Here is a 27,293-nt window from a genome sequence, read left to right as displayed (position 1 = left end):
TATATATATATATATATATATATATATATATATATACATTGTAAGAAGATAGTTTATAATCAAGTTCCTCGTGATTAATCCTTTCGCCGCTGTTTTATTTCCCGCCGATCAATCAGAAAGGTAAGGTTGTCAATATTATCGATTTGCATTTAAATGAATTGTTCTCAGATTTCAGAGAATTAATGAAATAATTTTATACATGATAAACAAGTTTGTGTTGATCGCTACACGAATGTCCATGAAATAAATTAAACGTTTATTCGATTGTGTCATTTACACAAACACAAAAGTCAACAACAACAACAACAAAAGCAGACACGATGCATTATATTTTGTCAAAAATCAATTTATAAATCGATTATATAACAGATGACTCCTTTAAAAATGTAAGTTCGATCAGCTATTCATTTGTAGGCTGATGGCGATCTACGTTTTCTGTCGACGACATTTGTTGTCTAAATAGAAATTGTTTATACTATGTTTCGGGTAGATGAGAATTAGTATAAAATATATTAATACGACAACGTGTGTGTTATTTTCTGTGTCACGCTTACATCCGGGTCGTTTAATTGTTATGTACTTCCATTTCTTTTCATAAATAATTTTACCAAGAATTCTTCATAAGTTTGGGTTTCGGTTTCGGTTTCGATTATAGCCAATGGTCTATTTTTATTAAATTTTTATTAAATAATTTATCAATAATTCTTCATATGTCTTGGTGTCGGTTCGATTTTAACTGATGGCACCTTAGTAATCTATTTTTTATAAATAATTTTATCAATAATTCTTCATGAGTTTTGGTTTAGGTTTAGAGCTGAAGTAACTAAAGTTATATATATATAATTTTGGGATTCGGTTTCGAATCAAGCTGATGAACCCAAGTCATATAGATATATTTTTATTTTTGAAATCGCAACTTTATAATATATAAAAATCGATAAACATTAATGCTATAATAATATGTACGGAATTTGCAAGAATTAAATTATCATATTTAAGCGTATTTTACGACCTGGCTACGCCGGGCGTCCCTGCTTGGATAAATACTGTTGCAGTTTTAATAAAAAAAAGCTCCAATAATATCAGAGCGTCTCCATTTATACTGAACATCTACAGAATACCAACATCAACATATTGCATATGAATGAGTCCCCTGTGGAATTTCCACAGGTCCCGCTAGTCACCAATGGTTATAAATGTAATCGTCCAACATTTTGTGATCATGTCCTCATAACCTGCCAAAATATTGTAACAGCAGAAGTATTCAGTGTTAAGGGATAAATTACAAGACTTTCTATTCTAATAGATTCTTCACTCGGGTCGCTTGCCCATGGAATTCTTTTCTTGCTCCCTGTTTCCCGGCATGTTTCAATATGCAGAAATTTCAGTGTAATGTGAGCATCTTGTTATCCAAACCTATCCTGTGTAAGAAGTCCCGTGGAAATCTTGTCCTTATTCAAAAAATCCCCTTATATTCCAACGGTTATGGGCCTTGTTTGGGGGTGAATTAAAATATATATTTCAAAATTAATTCGAGTTTATTTATCGGTGATTAATTTCTTTATTTCCTTTCAGATTTGTGTCAAAAATGAAAACAATGGGAATATTCGTGTTTTTCTTGCTCACTTTCGTCGCTTTTGTATCGGCCGATAACGGTAAGTGCAGACGAAAGTTTTCAATTCTTGAATAATACAAAAGTTTCCACCTGTTTTATGTGTCCTCATATCTCTATGAGGGGATAGGTCGGTCGGGCGGTTAATCGGGCGTACTTGTTGCAATAAGTTCTCATATTTCAAAAAAAGAATTCGTTAAAACTGAAATCTCACTTCAAATCCTTTCTGTGTCACATGATTAAACTAACTAATCATATCCGGTAATATGTGGTGATATGCGAACATGGTTTAGCTTTATAAAAATATATCTAACGATTCTGACAATATTTTTTTCATAGTCTTATTTTATAGCGTCTGATCAGGGTCCTTAGTACCATAATATACGGTGTGTCTTTGCCAATTGGACCATCACTAACATGCTACTAAAAACAACGTTATTAACGCGATATATTCTAGACCTCAAAGGGATTAGTGAATTCATATATTTCCTAAAAGGCAATGAAAATTAAGATAATTGTCCAAGCTGGATATGGGAACAAGGGGGAAAGAGTAATAGCCCTAGTTAAAGTCAGCGTCCTTAATGACGCTGGTTTAAACGGAGCTAATAGTGAGAAGATAATAAAATAACAAAGACTTGTGTATGACATAAAAAGAAACTAAAATCTTGGGAAGTAGCTTACGAAAAAGAATTTCAAAAGATATATGCAGAATATATCCGATGAGCCATGTGCAAGAGAGATCCAAACAATCGCGTTTAAAGAGACAGTAAGAATCCTAAAAAGATCTTTCGGTTGAAATCTCTGAAATAACTGGTGAATTTTGGACATCCGATAGGATGCCCCATCCCCAGCAAAACTAAAAGATAAAAAAAAAAATTGAATAAAAAGAAAACGATTGGGGCTTTATTTTCCGTGTCTAAAACCGTATAGAAATATGAGCTGCACTTCCATGCATTAGGAGTAAACGATAACGTTGCGCGGATGGAAAAATAAAACCTTTTTTTAACACAACGAAAGGATTTATTTAACTGGAAGAAAGTTAGATGTGCAAATGAAGAAAGAATATTTTACAATGTAACGCTATGTAACCCCATGTCATATATCGGGCAGCGACATATTACCTTGCTTGTAGTCGGGAGTGTTGGCACTTCGCCAAAAACGGTTTCGTATGCCCAGATTTCGAGGAAATGATAGAATGTATTTGTGTTGATACATCATAGGGAAAAATTAATTTCTTAACGAAGTAAAATAGAAAGTTGGCGACACAGTGTCTGAATTGACGTACACAAAATTGTCGTTATAGCCATCTGTGAAATAGAAAAACCAAAATTGAAAACAAAGCTTGTTGTCTTTTGATAACAAAAGATTCATAGACGCATGTCAAAACCACCCAAAAAGGTAGATAATCGAACTACTCTGTTAAGAGAAAGAAAGAGATGGAAAGAGCTAACGAGGGGGAGAGGGGGAAAGACAATTAAAGAGAGATGTGGATGAGAGAGAGAGAGAGAAGGATTTGGGAGGAAGGGGAGGAAAAGGAAAAGAGATAATATAAGAAAGAAGAGGTAATCTCCAAACTAAAGAGGATGAAAAGCTAAACTAAGAGAGATGAGATGCGGTTTTAGTGTTTCCATAAAACCTTTTGTTTAGCAGATAAGAAGAGACGCGCTTGTTGGTCTCGAAGAAGGTGCACGTCAGATTTGGGCTACGGCCCAAATCTGGATCCCTCCCCAAAAGAGCAAAGGGGAAAGAAAGTTATGTCCGCCCGAGTAGACAGACGAACATTGCCTGGAACTTTGTAACGAAAACCGACTTATGTCAAGGACCTGCATCAGAAATTCTCGAATTTAACTTTCCTTCGCACGAAGTATATCTGAAATTATTTTTGTTTATAAGAAAGTGATCTCCGAGTTATCATTGATTATTGAATAAAAGTATTGATTTGGAAATACGGTTATCTACAGCACAGACACTACAACTAAGGCCAGGCTGCATGGAAAAAAAGCGATATACCAGCAACACCAGAGCATCTACGAGAGAAACTCAACCCGAGGATTAACAACAAATAGCCAGAATGTTAAAGGTATTGCCACACAGACTTGGGTTCGTGCGCGTTTTGTGCGCTCTGAGTATCAGAGTGGTGTCTAGTTACGTTTTGAAAGGGTTCATCACTAGACGAAGATAAAAGTGTAGCCACGGAGACAGGGTTAGTCCCTTGTGTTTCGGTGCTGGTGTTGGTCTGGTTACATTAATTGCTCCCATGAAGCAGAATTGCGAACCACTAGTCCCACCGACTTGGTTACAACAGGTCGGTCAGAAGTTGTTTTCAGGCATTGATCATTAATGCTGGAGCATCTAGTGTACATGGACAGGAGAGAAGGGGTGACTTTTCTTGTTAATTCTGAAGTTCTCTTTTCTCATTGACCGTGATTCCCAAAGAGGCTAATAAAAAATTTTCAGAGAACATATGAACGCAATGCGCCTTTCAAGCTTATTTGGTCAGTGTGTGATTAAATCGCTTACCAGAAACATTCATTCGTGAGAAAAAATAAATCCTTTTTATGATTGTATGCAAAGACCGTGACTAAAATCTGCATTTTTACTTGTCACATCAAGTGTTGTATTTGCGCTGTATTTAAATGAATGATTGCATGCTGATATATAAAAATAAAACAATTTATCTTTATTGTCGTTGACGGTTATGGATTCTTGGTTATTAGAAGGACACACAGGAATTCGACAGGTTGATTCATCTTAATCAATTGCCACCTCCATTTCGAGTTGTTATCATATAACCATTTATTATTAACTGAAACTCCCACTTGAGACGGCAGTGTACCTTTTACCGAAAATAACCTTTCAAACATCTAACATTTAAATTATCTTTTTAACAATCGATCATGTTTATCGTAACAAGTGCCTGGTGTCATGTTCATAAGTTTTTTCAAATGACTTTTTGGTGCATTCCGATAAGTATCTTATGTTGTTTCTTGCATATTGTCATCAGATGTATCTCCTGTCAAAATGATTTCTCGGTGAACATGATCAGGGTATTAAACATTATATACACGGTGACCCAAAAAAACGTGATATCTCCATTATTTATTCACCGATTGCCCTTATTTTCCAGGACATGGTAGAATCAACGACCGTGAGTACAGCAAGACCCCAGTGGGAGCTGGGACAAAGAATACACTGTGTTAAATTTCGTTCGTACAAAACACTAAGAAACAATTAGAGTTGAGGCCCGTTTTTTTTTGGGGGGGGGGGGTCATCCTGTATATGTATATGTGTGTGTGTGTGTGTGTGTGTGTGTGTGTGTGTGTGTGTGTGTGTGTGTACTTTTTATTTGTTTTTCATTAACATTTCGGTATCGCTACACAGTCATGGATATGTTTCGGTTAACTACTTATAAATAACGAGAAACATCCTCAGGCAGTTTTACTTTTACAAAAGAAAATCCTCAATAGAAATTAGAGAAAAGTTCACAGAAGTTTTTGTTTGGTAAAAAACATCACCTGATACACGGCTTTTAAATTTGTGGGAGAATAAAAAGGACATAGAGAAGGAAAAAAGAAGAGAAAAAAGAATAAAAATACAAATAAGGCAATATATAGGAACAGTAAAATAAAAAAAAATAACGAAAGAAGACTCGTAAATTTGAGGAAGTCCACAAACGAAGAATTACCATTGTTAATTAACTTAACTTCAGCTGATGGTTCGGTTACATTTGGTACACTTTACTCTACATGTGTAATATATATATATATATATATATATATATATATATATATATATATATATATATATATATCTTCTTCTCTTCTCTATATAAATAAAATGAACTCATTTTTTCTTGTCTGATTTTGACCTTAATAGGATTAAAAATCAAGATATTACATGCAAATATAATATGCACAAACGGCAGAACAATATCTGAGGTGTGTTATAGGCTTATTATTTCTCAAATTCCTCGATAATCTTGGATTTCTATACTTTTTCTGCTGAGAAGTCACGGCCAAAATCGGTTAAGATCAATGGAAGTGGTAAAATATTTTCTCTCTAATAAATTCCTCCTCCCCTTGCCACCACTTAACACCGTTTGGGGATCGTTCATAAGGAACAGTTGAGAAGAGAACACCGGTTTGGCTTCGTAGTTCTTTCATGTGAAGTTATTTAAAATCACTAAACTAAGCTGCAGTGCTCTGTGGCGTAGTCGTTAGCGTGCTGGACAATTCACATTATATTTTCACGTTCGCGCCGACTTACCGTAGTCGTTTTTTTTTTTTGTTTTTTTTTTTCCCCTAAACAACTGGAATGGACTTTTCTTGGTGGCCGAACTGTTAACGTTGCAGATGTTTTTTTTTGTTTTTTTGTTTTTTTTTCACACTTTATTTTCCTACTTTTACTCATGACTCCGGGTTTGATCCTTCCTACTTACCTACCATAACATTTTTTAAAACTCCCCCCCCTCCGTCCCGGAAACAAACACTCGGGCAACGCCGGGTACCCCCGCTAGTATATATATATATTACACATACAGTACTGTTTCGCCAGTGCGGCTAGACAGGCAGGATTGAACCTCGACCGTCTGTACGACAGTCAAGGTTCCTAACCACTACACTATCGGCGGCTGCTTTGTTAGTCATGAGTTTAACGATGTTTTGACATCGTCCGAAATACCTCCGCTCGATGTGTTTACACAAAGAGCATCACGTTATACGCTAATGGTAATTCGTGTATCACTTCTCAACATGCTCAACTCATGATGAGAAGCATCATAGTCATCCACATACAGTACTGTTTTGCTGTTTCACAGCTCATCAGTGCGGCTAGACAGCCAACTACCTCAAGCCAGGATTGAAACCCGACCGTCTGCACGACAGTCAAGGCTATATATATTATATTATATATATAAGTGATATTGTGTGTCTGTGTATGTGTGTGTACACTTCCCTACCAAACTACTCTGTTAATTTTCAGTCTACAGACTCAAGATTTGACATAAGGAGTATTGAGATTTCGGAAAATCTTTTTAATTGATGGTCGACCAGAAATTTGCCTGTCAAAGTTCAACGATTTGACCATCTACCAAACTCCTCCGCTAATTTTGGGTCTAAACACTTGACATTTTAGATGTAGGTTATTCGGACATGGATCTAACTTTATAATTTGATTTGAGCTCAAAACAATAAATGTTAAGGGGTCAAAATTAAGGTCAAAGTTTTTTTTTAAATTGACCCCTGCTGTCTCTACCAAATTACTCAGCCAATTTTAGGTCTAAACATTTGAAATTTATACATAACGGGTATTCAGACATGCAGCAAGCTAGTTTTTGGGCGAAATTTTGGCTACCAGGATGTCAAAGTTGAAAGAGTTGACATTGTTAACTCTACTAAACTCCTCCGCCAATTTTGGGTCTAAACGCTTGAAAGTTTAGATGTAGGTTACCTGGACATGAGGCAAACTTTTAATATATATATATATACATATGCACATAAAGTTATGAACAGTACAAAGGGCCCGAGCAAAGTCGAGGTGAACTGCTAGTATATATATATATATATATATATATATATATATATATATATATATATATATATATATATATATATCAAAGAAATATTACCTGTATTTGAAGAGTTGCACATTTATTGAAAATAAGAATAACCTATATAAATTGAAATTTTAGATGTAGGTTATTTGGAAATGGATCTAACGCATATTTTCCTTTTTTTATATATAAAAATTAATTTTTCGTGCTATGCATCCTTGTCAATGAAAAGTCTGTTTTTTCTCCGCTTTTTCCTAACTGCATGGTGTAATTCTGCGAACGAGAGTGTTAGTCCGTGATAACTGCATGATTCACCACCACCCCCACCAAAAAAACAGTAATCAGCCGAGTATCGCATTAACTGCGCAAAATGAATTAGTGAAATATTACGTGCATTTGAAGCGTTGTATAAGTATTACGCATATAAATGAATACGTTTGGAAGGCTAAAAAACAACGCATATTTTCTTTTTATATATATAAATTTATTTGTTTAAATCGGATGTATTCCGATGCTTGTCAATTAAAAGTCTGCTTTTTTCCTCTTTTCCCTTTAATTTATTAATATAATTTGATTTATGTACGTATTTTTTTCAATTGACTTTTCATTAACAAGGATGTATAGCATCGAAATATAATTTAAACAAATAAATTTGTTTAAATCAATCTTTCTCTCTCTTTATATATATATGTATGTATATATATATATGTATATATATATATATATATATATATATATATATATATATATATATATATATATATATATATATATATATATATATATAAATGTAATTTTTGGTTCGTTCAAAGTCTATAGAACCATATTTCTACATTACCAATTTAATTGAAATTTTCAGAAAATCTATTTTTAAAGTCAAGGAATGTTTGCATGTTATTAAAATAATTTAACATTGCGAATTATAAAAATATTAAATCATAAATGAAAATATTTTTCGTAACTGCGAGATTGTCCCCATTTCATTTCCGGTAGAAATGAGCCTTTCACTTATTGAGATAAGTATTATTTGTATTAATTTTTATGATACTCATGCAGAGAGTGATCCGTGCTTAAATAATAACGTTATTATTTTAAAGGCCATTCTTAACATGGGGAGGGGAGGGTGTTTTGTACCTATTCTGTACTTTAACCTTACAATTGAATAAAAAAAACATATCGTAAAACTTTAATTAACCGTGGAAATACGATTTAAAAAATAGCGCGGATCACTGTCTGCATTTTTTCCTTTTATTATTCTTAAAGAGTAAAACTTTTCTTATTCATGAAAAGAGTTAAGCCTACGTAAATAAATAAATAAATGTTTGTACACGTGACAAATTATCAATAAATGGTTTAGTTACTTTTTTTTTAAATTATTTATAAAAAGAGTTAACGTAAATAATCTTTGTAAAAGTAAGTGCGAAAGTGCCGTAGTTGTACTCCCATGCGTAATTTCTATACTTATAGGTTTTTGGAAATTTTTTCACTGGATTATTATTGATTGGACACTAATTAAACAGATTATTAAAAAAAAAAATTAAAAAAAGAAATCATTATTTCGACATTTGAAAGTGGTGCTCACTTTTTAGTTACAACGTTCTGATAAATCAGTCACCCATTTTGTAACCAATAAAAACGCGGTATGTCAAAAACAATAAAAAGTAAAAATAATATGAGTCTCTACCGCATTTGTAAGTCAGAAATATATTTGTTTCTCAAAGAAAAAAAAATAGATTGAACATGACTTTTTTATTGTTTTTATGAAAATAAAGTTTCGAGTTTTTTCAATTTTTTTTTTTTTTTTTACTTATTTAGTTAAAAGTCAGTTTGTGGGTGTTTTTTTTTTTTAATAATTTGTTTTTATGAAAGGTGAGGGGTTTTTTTTTCAAAACTTTTTTTTTTTTTTAATTTTTTTAAGTATTATAAATTTCACTAATATGCTGGAGAAATGTTGGTGCTAATGCAGAGAGTGATCCGCGCTATTTTTTAAATCGTATTTCCACGTTTGATTAAAATTTTATGATATGTTTTTTTTATTCAATTGTAAGGTTAAAGTACAGAATAGGTACAAAACACTCTCCCCTCCCCATGTTAAGAATGGCTTTTAAAATAATAACATTATTATTTCAGCACGGATCACTCTCTGCATGAGTACCGAAATGTTTGATAATTTGGTATTTTTTTAGATTAGGTCCACCTCCACAATTTTCCTTTAAATGACGACATATATGCGTTTTCGAGTATGCTGAATACGTAAATCGCATTGAAATTTTGCGGAAATTAGTAGTTATCAAGATATAAAAAGTTATATTATGCATTGTATTCTTTGACGGCCATCTTTTTACGCGTGCACGCGCCATAAACAAATGCACGCACGTAAAAAAGATGGCCGCCAAAGATTACAATGCATAATACAACTTTTTATATCTTGATAATTACTTATTTCTGCAAAATTTCAATCCGATTTTCGTATTCAGCATAGTCGAAAACCATTACAAGTCGTCATTTAAAAGAAAATTGAGGAGGTGGACCTAATCTAAGAATTTACCAATAATTTTCCATCCCGTACGCCTCCCGATAATGGCTTCGTCAACATGCGACCATTTTATATCTCCCGAAGACACTTCCGTATTTAACCAAAAAAAAAAAAATGAGCGACCGATTTACCAGAACGTGGTAACTAAAAAATGAGTACCCCTTTCAAATGTTGAAATAATTTTTTTTTTTTTAAATTTTTTTTCATAATCTGGTTAGTGTTCAATCAATAATAATCCAGTGAAAAAATTTCAAAAAACCTATCAGTATAGAAATTCGCATGGGGGTGATGGTTGTATAACTCCGCCACGTAAGTAAATAAATAAAAAATGTTACGTGCACATGCGTTAGCCTTGACTAGGGGGGGACTAAGGGAACAACCATTAAATAATTATGCGGGTCGCCATGGAAATCAACGCCCAATGAGTACCAAAATAGTTTTCATGATATGAATAAATTTTTTTTCGAAAAATGGGTGATCACTTTTCCATGTAAATTTAACTTAAAATGAGCACCCACTTTCTGGCAACCCGGGGAAGGGGCATTTATTTTCGTGTTTATTTGGCTTAAAGGTTTTTTGACCAGGCAGTTTGGTACACGAGTGCATATTTAACAGTTTTCGTTTATGCTCACGCGTAGCATAAACAAAGGCTACGTCTGTGAAATGGAAAATAGTCCCAGAGTTCAGGGGTTATTACCATGCAAAAGAAATCAAACAAAAAACTTTTTAGCCAAGAAACACACAGAAAAATAAAAATAAAAAATAGCATCCATTTTTTTCTATCGAATTCATTTGCTGCTTTTATTGAAAAACTATTTTCCCCCGGATTTTTTATATAACTTTCCATTAAGGGCCGTGTATCTCACGTTCGTATATAACAAAAAAAATTTTGTAGACTTTGGTGTGCTAAAAATGAATCTGCAAACCGTTTCCGTTGCAAAAAAAATAGTTTTTATGATATGAAGAAATTACTTTTTCGAAAAGTGGGCGATCACTTTTCCATGTAAATTTAACTTAAATTGAGCACCCACTTTCTAGCCACCTGGGAGAGGGGGGATTTTTTCCCATGTTTATTGGCTAAACAGCTTTCGTTTATGCTCACGCATAGCGTAAACGAAGGCTATGGCTGTGAAATTGAAAATAGTCCCAGAGTTCAGGGGTTATTACCAAGCAAAAGAAATCAAACAAAAAACTTTTTAGCCAAGAAACACACAGAAAAATGCCCCTCTCTCAGGTGGCCAGAAAGTGGGTGCTCATTCTTAGTTAAATTTACATTGAAAAGTGATCACCCACTTTTCGAAAAAGTAATTTCATGAATATCATGAAAACTTTCTTTTTGCTACGGAAACGGTTTGCAGATTCGTTTTTAGCACACCAAAATCTACAATAAAATATTTCGTTATATACGAACGTGAAACGGGCCTTAAAGTAAAATAATACCGGATTTTTTGGAGCAGATTTGCCGTTTATCCTCAAACCAGATAATCACTAAAAGGGACTTTTAAAAGTCGTCACCTGTACCGAGCAGAAGTTTAAAACCACCGATTATATGCCAGCCTACGTCATGATAACATATATTGAGTGAGCTCCTAACAGTATTTTGTATAGTTTTTTAGTTTAAACTCATTTTCCCAAAATTTCCCCAATCTTAATGTGTTCGATACAGTCTGCCGCCATTTGTATTTTTCAGATATACCGATAAACATTGAATGTTTTTGAACCGATTATACATTACATAAGAACACTAAAATCTTATCCAGTTATGTAGAACATTTACTTTTCTTGCCTTTGATAACATTTATTTGTTATATATTTATTTTTTGACAACTTTTTTGTATCTGTGTTTAGTAATATAAACCCTTTTCATTTAATGTAACGTTTAGTCGGCTTGAAAAACAGTGTTTATCGGTGTATTTGAAAGCTACAAATGGTGGCGGACACTGTTGATTACTTTAAGTTAGAGAAAGTGAGTTAAAACTAAAAAACTATACAAAATACTGTCAGAAACCCACCGATTATGCCAGCCTATGTCATGGTAGCATATATTTGTGGGGTTTCAGACACTGCTTTGTATAGTTTTTAGTTTTCAACTTACTTTCCAAAACTTAACGTATTCAACAGGGTCTGCGACCATTTCTGTTTTTCGAGCCGATTAAACATTTTACATTGCATAAAAACACTAAACAATTATCCAGTTAGGTAGAAACGTAACTTACCTTACCTTTGCTTTCATTTATTTGTTTTTGGACAACTTTTTCGAATCTGTGTATAGTAACCCCCCATCAACCAAATGTCAATTACTAACTCACATTTTTGTATACAGAAAACAACAACAAAAGAAACATTTAGCGTTTCAACATTTTTGCTACGTTCAGCTTCATCCACTGATTGTTGGTCGAGTCCAAACCATGAATGATTGACAGAAACTCCCGAGGATCCAGATCAAATTTTGCGAGAGTACCATTTTTTTTTCATTTTCGCCTTCTTTTTCACTTTTTTTAGTGGATTGCTGTACTAAGAATATAAGAAACATGCATTTTTCTCTTTTTATTAAATTTTTACATTACACCAAATTGAGCCATTGCAACGCGTGGCAGGGTACAGCTAGCATATATATAAAGTTCTCAATACAAGTTAGAGCAAATAGACTATATAAACAGTAAAACAGTCTACACTTTAATTCGTCCCAAACAAGGGCATTGCCACTCTGGCGTAAGGGGCTAATGTGAACATGGAGCTAAATATACAGGGGCACACTTAGCGAGGTGTTTGTTCACGTTACATTTAAATTTTTGCACGTTAATACAGTCAGGAAAACAGTGAGTAGTGAAGAAGTTATTAAGGTAGGAAGCAGCCCGGCATATGCAGATATCAACAGTGAAGGGTAGAATTTACTTGATTGTCGTTTTGGTGCATAGAATTTGTCGAAGAGGAAGCAGTGCAGCAAGTTCATCGGAGCACATTCGATTGAAGCACTTATAAAACAAGCTAGGGATGCAACATTGCTGCGATTGGAAAGAGGCTGGAGCTTAGTAAACTGTGTGGCACTTTTTAGATTAGAGATTCTTTGTTTAACCTTGTCTACGAGGAAGAGACTGGTGGCTTGTGATAACAATACTATATGTATGGTGAATGGTGGCGTTATAAAGATATAGGATACTGACATGTGTCAGAAAACTTTTAGTCCAGTAACGAGGTATTTATGACACTATCGTTTGCCGGGAAGAGTTATTGGTTGAGGAAACCAGCTCCCGGTGTTAGACACCATATCAGACGATAGGAACATAGACACACCAACAGGTTGAGATGTCGTCGATTATAACCGGCTGGCATGAGTCGCTTCTTGAGTCTTCATTGCGTCGTTACATGCAGCATTTCCATCGTCGGCATTAATGGCAGAGACCACGTGCTGAAATTGAACGCTTGTACAAAAATAGCGAACAAATGCATTTTTATAAAAATATATAATTTATTTAACGCTAACAATGAAGCAGCATATTTAGTCGACCCATGTATGCTCACAAAACTGCTATCTTCTCTGTTACGTAGGAGATACAAGCTCCAACTGTCTTGAAAACGATATAATTATATATTCAATTCTCTATTTCAATGACGGGAGTGAAAGAGAGAAAAGGAGAAAGACAGTGAAAGAGAGAAAAAGAGAAAGACAGTGAAAGAGAGAAAGAGAGACATTCATACATAACGTTTTAACATTGTTTTGTTTTCGTATCCCATCATGAGTTCTTTTGGGTTTGACCTTTAAAATTCTAAGGTCTTATATCGTTTTGACTTAATTCAATATTATAAACAACTGTCACTCTTGGCTCAATTCATATCTGATCGACAATAGTTACTGAAGACGTCATGTTTTTCAATAATAACGCTTTTCTTTCTCGCCTCCCCACGAACACAGTTAGTCACAAGTTAGGTATAAGGTTTATTAATGTAGAAGCCCAGCACCACCAAAAGGATTCTCTTCATTGTGCCACATATTTAGTTCTCTTCCACTGCAAGATCTGTAACACCAGGGACGGAACGTGGTATTGAGAAATCAGCGCCCTCGAGGAAGGGCACTCTGAGCTGTAAAATGTGCCAGGATAACCCCGTCAGCATTCCCTAAAATAAAAAAGAGAGAAGACAAAGCCTAGGAGGTAAGACTTCCTAGAACTAGAATTACAACGCGATCACCAGAGACCAAATCATTACAAGAATAGTCTCATCTCTGTTGATTGAGGGGGATAAAAATTCCTAGCCAGCTTAGTCCGGTAGAGGAATCCAATTTTATTTGTAGAATATTTGACATGTATTTATTTCGATTCATAATCGCGTTGACACACCGGTTCACATCAGATCACCAAAGTTAAGCCAAGTTAGTAACAGATGGGTGACCATTTGGAAATTATAGGCACTGTATGAGCTCTCCGCTTATCTCGGCATTTGTTTCCAGTCGTCTTGTAAACACTTCACTGACCACAGGTATTAAACAATGTCGACTAAGGAGAGGTGTGGTTGGAGATTGCGTACCTCCTGTCACAAAAATTTCACGCACAGCCATCTCTTCGTGGGTATCCATAGTCTGTCAAAGACTGAAGGAGCCCCTTTATTCTGATTCATGTTATTTGTGAAGAATATGCTGATGAATTTAAACGTTGAACTCTCGGAAATACTGTTGTCAGTTATGGCAATCGAAAGGTCTCTTCTAACTGTTACAGGAAATAAGCTTTTATTTGAATAGTATTGAATGTACCTAGCCATTATTAGCCCGAATCTGTTACAGACTTGGGCCATTTTCTAAGTAGCCAATCATTGCTTTTGATATGTGTTCGAAAGGTTACTACTAAGAGTTTATTTTATTTGCGTTTATTTAACAAGATTATAAGTGGGTGGGTGAAAATAATGTTACAACAGTATCTATATCATATTTTCTGTTAGTTGGTCTATCTGTCCGTTTCAGTTTTCTCGGAAACTATTGAGCCGATCTAGCTGAAATTTTGTATGGACCTTTGTCCATAAGGTGCAACGAGCTAATTATTACGATATCTGTTCGATGCACAGAATTATAATAAAAATTAGTTATCACAGTACCACATATATTCTACAAGCTTTTTCGGAAACTATTGGACTGATCTGGCTGAAATTTTGTATAGACTTTTGTTATAAAGTTTTGTGAACTAAGTATTATGGTATCCGTTTTATGCACAGTTAGACATTAATATGGATTAGTATTTAATGCAACAAATTTAGCTATATCCAACCATCAATTTGGCATAAAGCACTCATTCTAAATCAACGGACTTTTGCCCGTTTTTAATGGGATAAAATCAAAACGTGGATTCCATGAACAAAGCTTCTTTCTTAGAACTGCACGCCTGTGGAACGCTGTTCCGTATGCCTGCTTCCCACCTGACGACAACTTGGATGTCTTCAAGTCCAACGTTAACAAATTCCTAATGAACCGCCCCCTTAAGTAAACACTTCATCAAATCTCCACACTAACGTAATGTACTTGCAACAACCCTTATCCCTGAGTGGCTTCCGGGCCTTGATAAGTGGTGACCACCGTGTAAAAAAAAAGGTTTAGTTTTCTATATAATCCTGAGTAGTTGAAATTTTCATTAGAATTAAAATATTTACAATTAAAGATATATGTCACAAGATTACACCTTAAACAGGTAATTATTAAATAATAAGCTGATGATATGTTTCTTTTTTTTTCTTTTCTTTTTTTAATTACGAAAGAGAGCGGTTGCACTTTGAGACAGCCGGTCCCATTATACTATACAGAAAACAAAGAAAGAAAAACGAACTGCTGCTGCGTGTCATCAACACAACATTATTCCAGCCGTCCGATTAATCTGGTATTCCTACAGTTATAAATAGATGTTGAAAGATTATATTTTCATCTTCGCCTATGACGTAATCTTACCGTGAAAACGCCAAAGATAACTTGTCACTCTCCCTCTCCGTCTCTTTCCTCTCCCCTCTCTCTCTCTCTCTCTCTCTCTCTCTCTCTCTCTCTCTGCCTCTTCATTTTACTCTCTGACACCCTATTCTCTATCTCTCCTTTTTCAATTTTCTATCTCTGTCTCTATTTTCTTCATTGTTTTTACTTTTAATGTCTCTTTCCTCTCCTTTTCCTCTCTTACTTTAACCTCTATCTTCCTTATTCTCCCCCCGCCTCTCTTTTTTCTCTCGCCCTCTCCGTATGCCACCTCGTACATCTGATTCGCTTTCCTCGTCCCATTTGTCTAAGAAAAAGAATATTACATTTGTTCATCAGAAATTTACATTTTATCTCTTTTTTTCTGTCGTAGTGGATGGACTTGTTTCTATTGTACGTGAAGCTCTTAGCACGTGGGCTGATGGTCTCAACTGTATTTTTGTCTGTAACAACCTCGCCGGTCGCTATATGACCATGTGCCCAGAAGCTTGCAAAAGGTAAGGCGTTTTTACCAATAAACGCAATAAATTATCCTCAGCAACTTATGAATCTTATTTATTTTTTTCTCTGTTGATTTTAAGTCTAAGCAGGGAGTTAGGTAGCAGTAGAATTGTTATACTGAGCTGAATGATGATAGCATCACGTCAACAACATGGCGTCTACAAAAAATCGCTAAATACGAATAGTTACTCACGGAACAACTTTCTTCCTTCACGTTAAAATAGCAATTTAGGATTGTGACATTTTGTTTTCAAACTAAACCCCCCCACCCCACCAAATGATGAGAGACAGAAAAAATAGAAAAAGAAGTATGGCAAAAGAAAGGGGAAATGGGTTTATCAGCAAAACAATTGATAGGAAATTGTTCACAAAGGCACACAAAAGGAAGCTGATATGGGATTGTTGGTCAAGGAGAATGGGAACAAAAGGACCGGATATATATTCAGAGTTATTTTACGGACAGTTTAATATGTATGTTAGTGGGGTTTTGTGACAATTCACAATAGGTGGCAACAGTTGGGAACAGTTTTCAGCGTGCAATTGTTGACAAACGTTAGAATTGAGGACACTTGAACTATACTGCCTACGGTGAGAAATGAAATTTCGGGGGTTTTATAATACTAAAAAGACTTGCATATATGTAGCACGATATATGAAATTAAGGCTTTCTCTCTTTTCATGTCTTCATATGGATCTGGCCAGATCCGTCTTACACATCCTCTATTTTCGAAACGGTTACATAACTCTCTTTTATCTAGATAGAAATGACTTCTGAGTATTAAGACGAGAATCAAAGACAGCTATCCATTTCAACATCGCATTTTCTCTGTTTAAGTAAAGTGCATATTATTATATATGCTCAAGCCTTTTGTTTACCCTGGTAATTCATGTCTACTCTTGTTTGTGTTGAGGAATCATTGGCATAGAATTTTGTTGTGGTATTTTAATTAAATCCTAGTAGGCTGTGCCCTTTTTCCTCCTCACAACTTTTTTTCTACAGACGAGACTTGCGAATCTATCTCTGCTCTATAATTATTTTCATGGTAAGTACTTAACTAAGCTTCAATCTATGCCCCCCCTCTGTAAAACATTCACAACAAACACTCGTCTATAATTTCTCCTACTCTCTATCTATGTCTACATCTAAACGCAAATTCCATGAATAAAATTTATTTTCTAGAACTACCCATCTATGTAATTCTATACTCTGTGTCTGCTTTCCAACTGATTACATTGTTGTTTTCAAGTCCAATATAAACAAGTTCTTGTTGATCCGTCCCCTTAAATAATCAAATTCTACTCAATTTAATTACCTACTTACCGGCTTGTATAGCCGAGGAAAATACTTTACCTGTTCTGACATGAGGACCTTACTACTCGGGTACCTGATTCGTTTACGATGGAAACGGGCAACATCTAAACCTTTTGGCTGATTCAGAAAATTCTGAGTTTCTTTTTAGTTTTATTGCGATATTTTACTTATTGTCTGAAAAAAATAAAGAATTGTTTTCAACGATAAAAACAAAATACGTTGGAACAAAAAAAAAAGTGGCAAGCTGGTGTGTTAATTTTATGGATGTTTTTCGGGTTGTATTGAAACATTTAAAAGTTAGACGAAACTTCGCACATGGTAGTTTATGTAAATACGTACTTGCACATATATGCTTTCGCGGTGAGCGATTAGATAACCAAATCAAATATTAAGCCCCTTTTATACGTACGTTGTGCAAGGTGTTTATACGTGCTTGTCTTTCTTTAATAATCGCTTCTTGTCGTTCAAGTGGCCGTGTTCTCCTTGTGGTTGGTGATCCCTCATCTGTTTAGCCAGACGAACACAACTACTCGTGCATGATTGAGATTTGCTGAATTTTCAAGGTTTTATTTATAGAAAGAGAGTTTACTCATTAAGGAACAGACCACGTAACTAATTAATTATTTACTCATTTAATTTTCTTAACTTAATCTTAAAGATTGGAATTGCGAGACGAAAACGGGCAAAATTTCGTGGTAACATTCGCTTAGATCATTTTTTGTACATAGGAGTCACCACTTATCAAGGCCTGGAGGCCACTCGAGAATAAGGGTTATTGGATGTACAATAGTCAATGAGATAATATCATAGTAATTATCTTTACATTATCAGATGCATCTTGAATGTATCGCTCCAAACAAGAAACTGATTAGAAACTGTTCTCTCTCCTTAACTCGTCATATCTTTTGACACCTGTATTTTTAGTGCGTTTTATCTGGGGAGCTAATCTTTGATTCCCCACTTCAATCATGTCACCTGAAGGTGGGTATATTTCCGTTTGCCGCCAGGTTATCGTGGCATGTACCTATGCGAGCCTCATTAAAAGTCATACTAGTCAACTTAATCGTAGCTAACTAACGTATAATCCAATTATATGACAGTATTTGATTGAAAGAAAATGAGAAATTATCATTTCAATTATAGAGGTATCCTAAAAATGTCATCCATGATATCGTTAAAAAAAATTGACCAATGTTTTCTGTAATGCGGTGATACTTTGTTCAAATGAAATTCCGTCTATGTTTGGTTTGTCCACCATGTTTCATTTCTTGGTACTATGATAATGATAAGCATACATTTATACTTCTTTTCACACTGCTCTTGTTTGGATTCTGATGTGCAGAATAGCGAGGAAATTGTTTTGATAAACACAGTTGAAATGCGGGGTTTGCCGGACCTTGTTGAAACAACTCCACGTCCCTCACAACTTCCTCTGCCCAAAACTGTTCAACGACTAATAGGTAGCGCTCAGCATCGATTAATGAATAGGTGTACATTTCGAGGATATCATTAAATGGTGATAAAATAAAGAGTGTTAGATATTCGGGGCGGAAAGTTTATTTTTACCAAATGTGTTTGGATTGCAGAAAGGATTGCGAATGTTATGAACAATTCTATGAGTGGCATTGTTCTGTGTCATCCTGTGACTAGGTCCGTGGTGAGACTTTATCGCCTATGCAGAGTTTAGGAAAGAGTAATTCCCAGCATCAAATATACAAATTTAACTACTTTTTATAAATAAAGATATTACTCTAATCTATATATCTATAAAAGTGAAAGTGTGTGTGTGTGTGTGTGTGTGTGTGTGTGTGTGTGTGTGTGTGTGTGTGCGTGCGTGCGTGTGTGCGTGTGTGTGTGTGTGTGTGCGTGCGTGTGTGCGTGCGTGCGTGCATTTCCGGACACAATAACTCTATCAACTTTCAATCTACAGACTCGGAATTTGATATGCAGGGTATTCGCCCATGTATGGAGTATTGTTGTCATATTTGGGCTGGTGCATCTGCCACTAGTCTCTCGCTCCTAGACAAGGTTCAAAAGAGAGTCGCCAATCTGATAGGTCCTAAACTGTCAGCTAAACTTCAGTCTCTGTCACATCGACGAAATGTTGCATCCCTCTGCCTGTTCTACAAGTACTTTAACGGTGATTGCTCTGACGAACTGCAAGCACTTGTGCCCCCTAGACGTAAATACCTCCGACAAACCTGACAAGCAGCTAAATCCCACCCCTTCTTAGTAGAGATCCCTAGATGCAAGAGAGCAGTAGTAGTTTCTTCCCCAGAACAGTTAGACTTTGGAATTTCCTTTCGGGTCCCTGCTTCCCCGACTGTACCGACATTCAGAAGTTCAAGTGTAACGTGAACCGACATCTTTCTGCCCAACTTCCTACATAGTACCCCTGATGCTTATGAGTCTCTACAACAAAGTGGCAATGTGCCTTGTTTGGGGTGAAAATGCAATTAAAAAAAAATCAAAAAATAAAAAGAATGTGAGATTTAGGAAAATCTTTGTAATCCATTTTCGAACAGAAATTTGGCTGTTACGGGGTCAAAGTTCAACCATTTGACCTTTGAGAACTCTACATAACTCCTCCGCCAATTTTTGGTATAAACAATTGAAATTTTAGATATAGGTTCCCTGGACATGGATCTAGCTAAATAACATGATTTGAGCCCAAGACAATAAATGTTAAGGGGTCATAATAGGGGTCGAATTAAACAAAAAATTGACCTCTGCGATCTCTGCCAAATTACTCAGACAATTTGAAATTTTACATAAAAAGTACACAGAGATAGGACGAGCTTTTTAATCGGTTTGGCTCGAAAATTTGAGCAACCAATATATAAATGTACGTATGTATGTTTGCATTTCTGTCTAAAACTTTCGACAGAGGCAACGGATTTTCACAAGGTCAGTATTGTTTTTAAGCTCGACCCTTCAGACAACAAATATCGAAAACTTGGCTAAAAACATTCATTTCTTCACCTTCAACTAGGCACTTTTCTACAGGGAGGCGTCGATTTTTTTTCACCGATATTTTCGAAAGTCATCCCCTCTTTGCGATTGTCTAGCCTTAATTTAAACCTACGTCACTTCCGGTTTGGCAGTGGTCGTAACAGCAAAGATGTCACGTCTTTCCCCCGTTCTTTTCTTCCTTCGCGGTACGGGTTCGAGCCTGCCTTCCTACTACTACTTTTTTTTTAATTCAACACACACCTCCAAACACCCGGGCAACGCCGCCGAGCACCCATGCTAGTCAACAATAAAAATTCTAACATGCCAAATGTTGAATTCTAAAAAAAAAGATTTTTTGATTAGCAATATACTTTCTGACACATTTTTTTAAACTGTATTTTTGTAGTGTTCCTCTTCTATTCAATCTTTTGTCATGTCATTAGCCCATTACTGCCAAATTGTACTTTCACGTTGCCTTTCAAAAAACACCTGTATAGGAAATATTTCTTATTCTTATGGTTTGTCAGCGAAACTGATCTTCAAAGTACATGTGCATGCATTGTTCAACAAGTGTGGGTTTCATGATTAATGATTAAAAAATTTATTTATTGCATAAAAATATAGTGGTAAAGCGTTAATCTTCGGAAAGTACAGCGAGATCGACTAATATAAAAGTCAGATTATATAACGTGTGTTTAATAAATAAGGAATAGAAAAGTCGAGGGTTTAACGTCAAGCAACATAAGACTCGACCAGGACATGCAGCTAATGTTAGACTTGTTGCGGACCCTAACTCGCTACAAGAAAAAATAATGAAACGAATTGAAAAAAGAAAACAAAGAACTCAAATGCTGGAATAAAATAAACATGTCGTTTATTTTCTGTTGAGAAATGAAAGTCTTGGGTGTACACGTGTTCATTCCGCCGTTGACGACTACGCGCGTGGAAAGAAAGGGGAATGCAATAGAGAAACGCGAAGTGGCAAGCCGGCCTGTAGAAAGAGAGGGTTAAGCTCAGTAGAGAGTCGCACACATGTCTGTGTTGATGGACCTAAACCGAAAGGGAGATAGAGTGAGAAAGTCAATCCAGTTCATGGAGAGAGAAAGCGTATAAAGTGTACGTGCGCTTATCCCACATTACAGTAGCAGGGAAAGTGACGTTAGGGCATGCGGTCGGTTCGTCGACTCAACAGGTCGAACGCTGGTCTGGACGAAAAAAGGGAAGTTGAGAGGTTTTTTTGACTTTTATACTGGGGTCAGTGTTCTGACTGCGCATGTCTGGCTTTCACTTTAAAGGAAGTGACGTCACAACTCTGGTGTGTGTGTGTTTGCATGCTAGCGTGTGTGTGTGTGTATGCGTATGAATGTGAGTGTGTGTATGAGGCTGTGTATATGCGTGTGTGTGTGTGCGCGTATTGCGTGCGTACGTGTGGGTGTGTATATGTGAAGAAAAACATGTTCGAACAGACTTCAAAAGAGTTTAGTTGTATAGTATCTACTATTTCGAATATTTTTGTTACTAAAATGAACATTTTATTTGTTTTATTCAGTATTTTAAAGCAAATTCTGTATTTATAATGCTTTCTTTTTTTTTTAGGCTCGGACATTAACCCTTCTTGTAACTGAAAAGATTCTATGGCGATTCTCTCTGGAAATGGTTCGCAAAACTCGGCATTTTTGATAGATATTGTTGTGGATGTGTCGCAAATATATTTCTGTAAAAAATAAACTTTCATATTTGAAAGCATTCTTCGGTATTGTTTTTGTTTTTGTTGTTCTTCTTCTTTTCCAATAAAAAACAACGTCAACATGTGATTATTGTTTTGGTTATTGTATCTCTACTATTGTATAAAAGGAGATTTGTGTGTGGGGGGGGGGGCAGACAAACAGACAGGAGACAGACAGACAGAGACAGACAGAGAGCAAGAGAGAGTTCCCTATGAACTCCTGAATGGCTTCGATGATTCTTTTGAAAATTTAAACTAATGTACTTTATGTGCCTGGCAGTATTTTTAGATAGGTTTTGTATCGGAATGTCTTCGATAAGTATAGATAATCGATAAAAAAAATTGATAAAAGAAGAAATTTTGACCAAAGTTAACACTTAACGCACCCTAACGGAACAAGTGCATTTGAGAAATTTTATTACCGCACAAGCAGAATGGGAGCATATAAAATCACCGGTAGACTTTTTGATATAACAGAGGCGTGTTTAAAATGAATGTTTCTGTTTAGAGCACAATTTAACCATGATACTTGACTTTTGACTTTAAACTTTAATTCAAGTCATTATATAAAAATTATTTTTGTAAGATCAACAGTAGGTTCTCTACAGTGCAATGTAAACTACAATGTATTGCGGATTAAGTCACTGCGAGGAGGATTAAAAAATGGGCACTTTTACCGACTATAATGACAATAAAATGTAGCAGAGTGAATCATTCGTTGTCTCCCATTCATTCCCTGGCAACGTTGTGTTACCTTGATAGTTTGTTATAATTGTGATTTACAATTTAAAAAAAGTAAAAAAAAAATTTTCGAATTTAAGGGGATTGTTTCTTTTTTTTTTTTAAGTTTGACTGGTTTTTTGTTTGGTTTTTTGTTTTTTTACTACAAAAAATATGTTTACTTTTTTTACAAAGATTTTCGTCTTGCGATGATTATGTTGAGAAACAGATTGCTCGAATGACGTACTTATTTAGGCAACTTCATTCGAGAAACGTGAATATAGAATCAACAGAAAAAAAGAAACAAAAAAAGGAATTTTCAAAACAGATTGTAGGTACCTCCAACGCGTGCCACAGTTTTAACCTCCCCTATATGTAACACGATGTAATTGTAATTTAATTTAATATTAACATCCTAACTTTTTTACCATTTAATAGAAAAAGCTTCAAATAAACTGCTAATATATTTTTTAATTTTTTACAGTATACGAAAATAATGAAAATGCGAGACAAAAATCGTGTTTACATTATCGACGCTTTAAAACAACGTTCCTATGTAGTGACGTTTTTAAACCGTTTACACACCCATGTTTTAAAAATCTAGTAAAAATCAGATTATAATCATATTTTCCTGAAATTTTCGATATGCATTCATTATTAAATAAACTTACATATTAAAAGTAGGTTTCGTTAAATATATTAGCGGAAATATATATTTCATGGTCCGAAAACTGAGCAAAATAAATGTGGGTTGATAAAAATTTCAACATTTTTTAAAGCTGAAATGATCAAATAATTAAAAAATAGTAATTTATATATATATATATATATATATATATATATATATATATATATATATATATATATATATATATATATAAAGTCTTGTTATTTATTTCACTTACCTCAAAGTTGTAAATAAAATTGGACGAAATTCAATATTATGTAAAAAAAAAAAAAAAAAAAGAAAAAAAAACACTTTCTGGATAATTTTTTTTTTCTCGAATTACAACAAAAAAACTATTCTAAAAAGCTTTAAATGATATTTAAAAAAACTATTCTAAAAAGCTTTAAATGATATTAAATTAAATTCAAATATTACGCGATATGAAGTTTAAATGGATTTTTTTAATAATAGGTTTCCAATAATAAAAAAATATATTCATATAAAAGAATATAAGACTATTGAGATAATAAAAATTGTAAATCCAAAATCAATCTTTAAAAAAATCGTTTTGATTTTATTATTTAAATTAACAGAGGGTGGTCCTGGTCCTGGTCCTGGTCCTTATATTTGGCGCTTTTTCCAAAAATGTACGGAGACTTGTAAAGAACATTATTTTTAAATACATGTGTAAACAGAATACGTTAAAATTAATTTTATTTTATTAACTCTATTCTGTGTAGTTCGTTAATAAAAATGTGTTTGTTTTACAAAACGTTTTATATTATTTTTTATCCATAGCAAAAAAAAACTTACTCCATTAATAATTATAACGCTTATCCATAAAAATTAACACAAACACACGAAATGATGACGTCACTATTAAAATGTGTACTACTGACGTTTTACACATCGCCGTAGGTGCCTACAGAATAGTTATTCATTAGCCTCCCCAAAAGTTGTGACTAAATGCGTTTTATTGTTTATTTCCATTTCAGCAAGAAATATAAACGCTATTTTGTGCTAGTTTGCTTGCTCGAACGGAACAACGTACTGAAGTTGCTAGAATACCGAATCAACATCAGCAGGTATATTTGTCGTACCTAATGTTTATTCGTATATAAATAGTAATAAAAAAATAAAAAACGTCCACCGATACGTATGGCATTTTAGCCATCTAAGGGAGATAACTCTAAACTCTTTTCAAGTTGTTTCCCTTGAATGACAACTTCGTTTGTGTTTATCAAAGCGGTTTTTTGTGAATGATTCATATTCTTTATATAGTTTAATGGAACTTAACCGCGCTTCATTCTCAAAATGATTAAAAATTATAAAAATGATTAAAGGATAACAAATTTCGCTCACCAATCTTTTTTAGACAGACATGTTGATTAGAATGTGTGTGTGTGGGGGGGGGTAATATAAATTATGAAGAATTATTTTATTTTTTATACCTACAGACATTAGTGTTTCATGTTTACACAATCATCGGTGCAGGAGATGATGATCAAAGCTGGTTGAAGGATTTGAACCCCGCCAAGAAATCACTTTTGACTTCTATTAGCAATATATATATATATATATATATATATATATATATATATATATACCCCAGAGCTACCGTTCACCGGCACCGCCACAAAATTAAGGGAATATATACATGGTGGAACGATAAAAGTGTCTCCCTAAAGAAAACAACATTATTATTTTATTAATTTATTTTTAAACTTTTACTGAAAAAAATCAATTCAAGTAACTTGATTATGTAGTATAGCTGATATCTATTCAATCATTGCTTCGATACGGATCTGGAACTGGGAAGCATGCCTTTTCCACAAGCGTTGGCAGGAGCTTGGCGAATATTCGGCGTGTGTGTGTGTGTGTATATATATATATATATATATATATATATATATATATATATATATATATATATAATTATCTCTACTATTATATAAAAGTGACTTTGTGGTGTGTGTGTGTGTGTGTGTGTGTGTGTGTGTGTTCCTTCCTCATAGGTTCCGAAACGGCTGAGCGTATCTTTTGCAAATTTAACACAAAGGTAATTTATATGTCTGGTAGCGTTCTTAGATATGTTTTATACAGTAATCCATCCGATAAGTATCGAAAATCGGAAAAATTCAATCTTAAAATACACTTTCTCTAGTATAGATAAAAAGGAGAATTTTTACAGAGTAATATAGCAGCCGAAACTCACTACAATCACAGGCAAAAGCTAATTCTCGCGACGAGATTTGAAATCTATTTTCTCTCAGGCTTGTCCAATCACAACCCAGCTCTCAATCACGTGATCGAGTACATAAAAGGCGAAATCTGAAACTCTTAACCCTTTGTCCTCCTGGCTTCATCGGGCAGCACACATTAGCTGATTGGTTGTCGCCCCAGACCAAACGTGAGTACAAAACAAGATAACATGGCGACCTCCCAAACTCCTACTTCCACGTGCACTTCACACATGTACTCTTTTTTACCATGAGACATTAACCTTTTGCCCTGTCTCTACTATCGGACGCACACTCCTACATACGTTAATACACTGAAGACTTTGCCCTTTCTTTCTCCTTTAAATGGCTTCCTTTGTCCCGACGACTATACAACGACTACTAGTTATAAACACGTGTACACAGAACTGTTCTCTTCTCAACGAGCCGGCAATATATTAAATCTATCTCTACACAAGAACACTTCAACCTACTAACCGGTTTCTCTCTTCTACTAATGACACTAACGAAGATAATAAATAAAGTTTGTTTATTGATATAGAATGAAACTCCATTGCGTTTTCTTATTGTCAGAATTTTTTTTGTACCAATAATGGTGCATCCCCCCCTGTTTACATTTATTATTGTTTATCTGGTTCTTATATATGATTTTTTGCATTTTGTATCCATTTAGTTTCGTATATTTTGGGTTTGTACGAAACTCCCTTTAATTTGGAGAAAAGGGAAATGCTAGCTCTGTGGTGACGTCACAAGCCCAGCGCATATTTCGTCCTCTTTTGAAATTCTGCTGACGTGGAGAGTGAAAGTGTTCATTGCCCCACGCTGAAAATGGAATTTTGAAGAGCCTCCTTCAAAGAAGTAAACCCGGCAAGAAATTAATACCCGGCTGTGACAAGACAGACTTCTGAAAACTATTTACGTGACTACGGTTCTGCACGTATTTTAGAAGGAGTGGAATTTAAAGAAAATACCTTTTTACGTGACAAGGAATTATGGAATTTCCTATCCGGACAAGCGACGAGGTCTTGCTCCTGTAATACATGTGTCTCTACGGTTTGCATGCAACATGGAGGGAAGGAAAATTCTAAAAGAACTTTTAAACAAAAAAAAAGAAAAAGGCACGTGCCTGACTGGCTTTCAATTGTGAGTACGCTCCTAAAATTAATTTCATATGCGAGTGTGATTAAGAGATACTACTATTTTGTACATTATTATTGTATTCGTTTATGGATACACACAACTTCTTTATAAGAACCAGCAGTGTTGTTATTTTTTCATTACATGTTATTTTTTCATAATATGTTACCTTGGCGTTTAAGTTTAATGCCCGCAAAGGGAAAAATTTGCAACTTATTGTAAATAAAGTTTCTTCTTCGTTTCAAAGCAAGACATTTATATTTCATTCTTTACCCCTTCCCCTCTTTTGTCTCATGCTTTTTTTTTCAGCTTAGTTACTTTAGCGTCGAATTTATCTGGAAGCAAGATAAATTCCGACATTATCTCTATAGTAATATTTTATGTTACACCGGCAAAGA

General features: G+C 34.6%; 1 long non-coding RNA gene across 1 annotated transcript; it reads left to right on the top strand.

The window, feature by feature from the left end:
• LOC145247421 (uncharacterized) lies at positions 1-22,151 on the top strand. Its single transcript, XR_013863256.1, has 4 exons — positions 1-120; positions 1,576-1,655; positions 16,014-16,137; positions 22,002-22,151. It is a non-coding gene; the product is annotated as an uncharacterized LOC145247421 (long non-coding RNA).
• Positions 22,152-27,293: the final 5,142 nt, after the last annotated feature.

Source organism: Euprymna scolopes, chromosome 25, assembly GCF_053919585.1.
Source record: "Euprymna scolopes isolate OS-2025 chromosome 25, ASM5391958v1, whole genome shotgun sequence".
In the NCBI taxonomy this organism is placed as follows: domain Eukaryota; kingdom Metazoa; phylum Mollusca; class Cephalopoda; order Sepiida; family Sepiolidae; genus Euprymna; species Euprymna scolopes.
This window is presented reverse-complemented; position numbering and strand designations above follow the sequence as displayed.